Genomic DNA, 7,023 nt, shown 5'->3' on the forward strand with positions numbered 1-7,023 from the left:
AACCCAAAGAATAGATAGCTCCCTACTGGTATAATTTCGGGGGCACAGAAAGAGCTGGATCAGAAAGAAACACCGATGAGGCTGGGTGGTGGCTCACCTGGTTGAGTGCACACATTTTAGTGCACAAGGACCCATGTTCAAGCCCACGCTCCCCACCTGCAGGGGGAAAGCTTCACAAGTGGTGAAAACAGTGCTACAGATGTCTCTCTGCCTCTTTCCCTTCCTCTCAATTTCTGTCTGTCTCTAATAAATAAAGATAATATATTTTTTTTAAAAAAAGAAACACTGACTCGCCTGCCAGCAACTTTCATCACACAATGCAAGAGAAGCACAAATTCCTTTGAGAGAGGTAACACGTTACTCAAAACTTGCAGTCAAACAGAAGACTGAAAGCAGTGGTGTGTGTGTGTGTGTGTGTGTGTGTGTGTGTGTGTGTGTGTGTGTGTGTGTGTGTGTGTGTGTAAGAGAGAGGGACAGAAATACACACACACACACACACAAAACCAAAGTAGGTGGGTCTTGAGTGGTTCCAAGTTCACATTGCAGGGAAGAAATTCCTTTACAAAATAGAATGTAGAGGGGTTTGGAATGCTCATTAATTAATTAATCAATTCATTTATTCAGCCACTAGTGTTTCATCTGGACTTTGTGCCTGAGTAATTCCACCACTCTTGGTGGACTTTTCAAATTAAACTAATTTTTTTTTTAACCAAAGCACTGCTCAGCTCTGGCTTTGAGTGGTGTAGGGTATTGAACCTGTAACTTTAGATCCTCAGGCATGAAAGCCTCTTTGAATCACCATTATGCTATCTACCCCTTGCATAAGGAGAATATTTTTAATATTTTTATTTTATTTTTTTTCCTGGTGGACCTTTTCTTTTCTTTCTTTCTTTTTCAATCTCAGGGAGAGGCACAGAGAGAAAACCCCATGTGATCCATACCCCTGTAGTGTCATACATGATATTCCCATGTGGTGCTCAAGGTCTCAAAACTGAGCCCTCAGGCATGGTAAAGTGTGCCTTCTACCAAGTGAGCCATCTCCCAGTCCCCCCTCCTTTTAAAAATTTTATTAGTGATTTAATATTGATATACAGAATTACATGGTAACGGGTATAATTCCACACCATTCTCACCACCAGAGTTCTGAATCCCCAACCCCTCCATTACAACCCATAGCAGTCCTCCTAAGACTGTAGACATGGGCTAACCATAATCTCTACCAATATGTAGCTAGATTTGTACAGAATTGCCCCCTTTTCTTCCAAGTCCAGTTCTCTCTTCCCCTCAAAGTCACACATAGTGGGGTATAGCACTGGAGAGGAGAGGTTCCAGGACATATCGGTGAGGGTGTCTGTCCAGTGAAGTCAAAATGGAATCACGATAACATCTGCAACTTGGTGTCTGGAAGGTGGTAGGATATAAAGCTCAACAAGGGGAGTCTGGCAGTAGTGCAGCGGGTTAAGCGCACATGGCACAAAGCGCAAGGACTTGTGAGAGCATCCTGGTTCGAGCCCCTGGCTCTCCACCTGCAGGGGAGTCGCTTCACAGGCAGTGAAGCAGGTCTGCAAGTGTCTATCTTTTTCTCCCCCTCTCTGTCTTCCCCTCCTCTCTCCATTTCTCTCTCTCCTATCCAACACCGACTACATCAATACAACAACAATAATAACTACAACAACAATAAAAAACAATAAAACAATAAAACAATAAAAAACAACAAGGACAACAAAAGGGAAAATAAATAATAATAATAATTTTTTTAAAGCTCAACAAGGGGAGTTGGGCGGTAGTGAAGCAGGTTAAGCGCAAGTGGCACCAAGCGCAAGGACCTGCATAAGGATCCCAGTTCGAACCCCCAGCTCCCCACCTGCAGGGGAGTCACTTCACAGACGGTGAAGCCAGTCTGCAGGTACCGATCTTTCTCTCCTTCTCTCTGTCTTCCCTTCCTCTCTCCACTTCTCTCTGTCTTATCTAACAAAGACGACATCAATAACAACAACAAAGAATAACTACAACAATAAAAAAACAAGGGCAACAAAAAAGAAAATAAATAAATGTTTTTTTTAAAAAAGCTCAACAAGATGGTTAATGAACAGGAAACAGAAAGCAGAAACAGAGCAGATTAGGGATCTTAGGGTGGAAGAAAGCTGGGAAGTTCATTTTAAGCATGTTTCTAGGGGCCCATGACTATGGTAGTTTTTGCTTGAGGTTGATAGTGTGAGGTTAGATAAAGATATAGTCTGAGAAAATGGTGTCAAAATAGAGAAAAGAGCTAGAAAGTTGGATTAGGGCAGAGAGTAGCTCCCACTCTTGAAAAAAAATTATATGGATAAAATTTACTATTTACCTCCATCCACCTGATTCAGGGCATATATATATTAGCACCAGAGTCTGCCTGTGTAATCTCTAAGCCCCTACTGGCCTGAGCTCGCAGCTCATGATCATAGCTGGAAACATTGCAGGCTGCACTCAGTTCAGGACCAGTCTTCCTTGAGTGATAGGGCAGGATACCCCAGCCTCCCTTCATGAGACTGGAGCAGTCCCTACTATCACTGCTTTATGATGAGGACAAGATCCTAGGAAGGCTCACAAGAGCCAGTCCCCTTTATTTCTAAAATCTGTTGAGGGGCTGAGGAGACAACATACTGGTTCTGCAAGAAGACTTTCCTGCCTGTGGCTCTGAGGACCGAGGTTCAGTGGAGCACTGCCATAACTAAGAGCTGAGCAGTGCTCTGCTCTCTCTCTCTCTCTCTCGTTCTCTCTCTCTCCATGTTCTTTCTCATTAAAATAAAGAATTTAAATTTTTAAAAAAATATATATTGGTGGGGCTAGTTTTAATCCACCACCCAGTCATAGCTGTATGAAATATATGTGTGGCTTTCCCTCTAATCCTTTTTCTCTTCATCAGTACACATTTTTAACAAAACAAGGGATCAAGCTATACATGCAGTTTCTAGCCTACTCTCCCACTCATTATTATGGACCTTTCCATGTCCTTAGTACTTGAAAACAAAATGCAATTTTAATAGTTACATAACACATATATTGTGTGATCGTGATGCCATCTAGTTCATCATTCCCCTAATTTGAGGGCATTTGGGGTGGGTTTTTTTCCCTCCCTTTTATTATAAATAATGTTGCCATGGACATCTTTGCGCATAAATCTCAGCCTGGATTTCTCCTAGTACAGATTCCCAGAAGTGGAATTACTGAGTCACAGAGTGTAAACATTTTTAAAGGCTCGTTTGGAGCAGCTTGAACTGGTAGCAAATCTATTGATTCCCAGAAAGGACTGAACACTGAAATCCTCTCCAGTCCAAACCAGAATCAAACAGTTGTACATCCATGACCCTCCCCTAGAGCCCCCCCACCCCATCTTGTGACAAGGCCACATCCAATTAGGTGTTTAATGAATGTCTGTAGATGGGGATAAAGGAAAAGGATGTTCTGAGCTCTGGGATTAATTAAAGGAAGGGAGCGAAAAAGGACAATTGCAGCTTAACTGAACCCTATCTTCTCTCTCCCCATCAACTGGCATCACTTGCAAGTAAACCAGTTCATTCAAACCAGGAACCCCACCAAGTAATCCCTCCCCATCCCTCCACACACCTGTGGGCTTAAGGCCACTCACTTCATCTCCTGACCTCTTCCTCCACCCCAATTAAAAGGTAATACAGGGGGTCGGGTGGTAGTGCAGTGGGTCAAACTCACATGGTGCGAAGCACAAGGTCCTGCATAAGGATCCCAGTTCCAGTCCCCGGCTCCCCACCTGCAGGGGAGTCGCTTCACTGGCAGTGAAGCAGGTCTGCAGGTGTCTGTCTTTCTCTCCCCCTCTGTTTCCTCTCCTCTCTTAATTGCTCTCTGTCCTATCCAACAATAACAACAACAATAATAATAACAACAAGGGCAACAAAATGGGAAAAAAGGCTTCCAGGAGCATTGTACTCATAGTGCATGCACCAAGCCCCAGCAATAAAGTTGGAGGCAAAAAAAAAAAAACCCAAAAAACAAAAAAAACGTAATACATAAGACTGGTGGGAAAGCAGCATAATGGTTCTGCAAGACTTTCATGCCTGAGGTTCTGAAGCCCCAGGTTCAATTCTCAGCACCACCATTAGTCAGAGCCGAGCAGTGCTTTGGTTTCTTTCTATATATCTTTTTCTCTGTATCTCCCTTTCATCAAAATAAATGTATTTTAACAATATTTTTAAAGTCTTGTTTTAATTTATTGTCTTTTTTCTCTTCATTTTAATAAGAGAGATACGGAACAAAAGGTATAGATAGACAGACAGACAAGAGCACTCACTGCTCAGCTCTGGCTTATGATGGTGCTAGAGATTGAATCGGGGACCCTGGGTGCCTCAGACATGAAAGATTTCTTTTCTTTTTCTTTCTTTTTTTTTTTTTTTGCAGAATCATAATGTTGTCTCAGCAGCCCTTTCACAATGTTTCAAAAATAATTTATTTATTGGATAGAGGCAGAGAAATTGAGAAGGAAGGGAAAGATATAGAGAGAAACACCTAGAGCACTGCTTCACCACTTGTGAATGTTCTTTCCTGCAAGTGAAGTCCAGAGACTTAAACTCAGGTCCTTGCACACTGTATTATGAATATTCAACTGGAAACATCACCACCTGGCCCCAATAAATTTATATATAAAAAAGGTAAGGGATCAGGGGGTGGCTCACCTGGTTGAGGACACGCGTTATAATGTGCGAGGAGCTAGGTTCAACCTCCCAATCCCTACCTGCAGGGAGGAAGATTCACAAGCAGTGAAGCAGGTCTGCAGGTCATTCTCTCTCTCTCTCTCTCTCTTTCTCTCTCTCCCTCTGGACCTCCCCCTTCCTTCTTGATTTCTCTTTCTATCCAATAAAGAGTAAATACTTTCTGCATATATCTTTCCTTCAAGAAATACTTCAGTAGGGTCCAGGTGGTAATGCACTCAGTTGATCACACATATTACCATGTGTAAGGACCCATTGACTATTTTCACGCTAATATGAATGTTTCCTGATGAACTATTTTATGTTGACTCTAAAATTTAAAATAAGGATTTAAACATCAATATTTTCCTCATGTATCCATTGCTGTGTGCATTTACCGGTATGTACATTATAGATCTATGCCTTCAAATTAGGAAAATGAGAAAGTCTATGGCCTTTGGTCTTCAAGAAATGACTTCCTCTTTGTATTGGGAAGTAGATTGTTGTTCCCAACTTTACTATGGAGAATTCATCAAGTGTAGGTACACCTGTCTTATTTTGATGTCTTTTTAAAAATGTTTTTATTTATAAAAAGGAAACACTGACAAAAACCGTAGGATAAGAGAGGTACAACTCCACACAATTCCCATCAACAGAACTCCATATCCCATCCCTTCCCCTGGTAGCTTTCCTATTCCTTAAGCCTCTGGGAATCCAGGGTCATTATAGGGTGCAGAAGGTGGAATCCAGGGTCATTATAGGGTGCAGAAGGTGGAAGGTCTGGCTTCTGTAATTGCTTCCCCACTGGACATGTGCATTGACAGGTCAATATATACTCTCAGCCTGTCTCTCTTTCCCTAGTGGGGCAGGGATATGGGGAAGCAGGGCTCCAGGACACATTGGTGGGGTTGCCTGCCCAGGGAAGTCTAGCTGGCATGGTAGCATCTGGAACCTGGTGGCTGAAAGAAGAGTTAACATATAAAGCCAAACAAGTTTTTTGCTACATTTTCATGTCTATCAATATTAATAAACAATGTACTTTGGAATCAGAATGATCCCCTTATATTCATTTTCATATAATTCTCCTGATGCTCTTTATCACACATTAGTGATCAGAAAGGAGACAGAATTTCCATTCCTGAAAAGGAGATCACCTGGGATTGCAACAAGACAGGACTAGAACGACTTCAGGAATCCACTAAATCACCAGTGAGTGCAAACACGTGTGGCTCGTGGGCAGAGAGGAGCCTAAGGAAAGATTAGGTAACGGCTGGTAACAGTCCGGCAATTAACCAGTTTAGGCACCACGTTCAGTCTGTTTTACCCACAAAAAGACTGCTGAAGGGAGGAAAGGACTCCCCTAAGACTCACTAAATGCAACTGTGAGTCTCCATTGCTACTTCCCTCAGAGGCTGGAGCTGCAGGGGCAAGGCCCTGTGCTGACATCTGGGAACAGAGATCTGACAAGGAAACTCAGGAGAAAATCTATACCTCGGTGGCCTAGCAGTGGGGCTGTATAGTGGGAGCCTTTCCACATTGTTCTCCTGATGAGAACATGGTGAATAATTGCCTCAGAACCTACAGACTATAAACAGGACTTGTTTAGAAACTCAAAGGTCCCAGCAGTGTTGCCTGGCTTGGCAGAGAAGCTGATTTGAACACGAGGCTTTGGATCCTTGGGGTGTGAGAGTCTCTTTTAATAACAATTATGCTTTCTCTCCCCCACCCTGCTTTATATCTTGGTCAGGAGTGAGTGATTAAGCTAAAAAGCATACTTATAGTTAAAAAGCCCTCAGGCTCCCATAGCCTACAGGGAAGAAAATGAAAAAAAGAAGCTTTTAACAGCCTCTGTGGTCCAACTTAGGGATTGAAATAATATTGAAACAACTGTTAATTTCCACAACTGTGAACTCTTTAAGTACCTTACTTAGACACAAGTCAATCCAGGTAAGAGTGATCAGTAATTTGAAAAGTACTGAGAGAGGGACCTCATAACATACTATATAGAATGGTAAAACCAACAATAGAAATATTGGAGAAATGAACCAGGACAAGAGTCCAGCTAAAAGCCCCTCAAAGGTTGAAGCACAAAATAATGAGGTCATCATCCAAACGCTAGTTAAGGAAATAGTCACAGGAGGGAGTAAAGAGTTTGAAAGAATTGTCATCAGAAATGCAGAAACAACCAATGAAACTCTGGAAGAAAACACTAATTATCTCAAGGTTATTAGAGAGCTGAAAGCTCATATAGCTGAGCTAAGAACACAACTAGTTGAAAAAGCTAAAACAGTATCAGAACAGAATAACAAAATAGATGAACTAC

Source organism: Erinaceus europaeus, chromosome X (genome assembly GCF_950295315.1).
Source record: "Erinaceus europaeus chromosome X, mEriEur2.1, whole genome shotgun sequence".
Classification (NCBI taxonomy): domain Eukaryota; kingdom Metazoa; phylum Chordata; class Mammalia; order Eulipotyphla; family Erinaceidae; genus Erinaceus; species Erinaceus europaeus.